Below are 276 nucleotides of genomic sequence, written 5' to 3'. Positions count from 1 at the left end.
CTCTCTCTCTCTCTCTCTCTCTCTCTCTCTCTCTCTCTCTCTCTCTCTCTTTCCCCCCTCCTCCTCCTCCTCCTCCTCCTCTCTTCTCCTCTTTCCTCTTTTCCCTTCCCTTCTCTCTTTCCTCCCTCCTCCCCAATTATCTCCCTCTTTCCCTCTCTTTCTCCTCCCTCCCTTCCTTCCTCCTCTCTCCCCCTTCTCTCCCTCTCCCCACATCTCCCTTTTTCTTTCTTTCCCCACCTTCTTTCTTCTCTCTCTCCCCCTCCCTATCCTGTCTCA

The sequence above is a fragment of the Vombatus ursinus genome, unplaced genomic scaffold, assembly GCF_900497805.2.
Source record: "Vombatus ursinus unplaced genomic scaffold, bare-nosed wombat genome assembly UNPS02014820.1, whole genome shotgun sequence".
NCBI lineage: Eukaryota > Metazoa > Chordata > Mammalia > Diprotodontia > Vombatidae > Vombatus > Vombatus ursinus.
Note: the sequence above shows the minus strand (reverse complement) of the source record.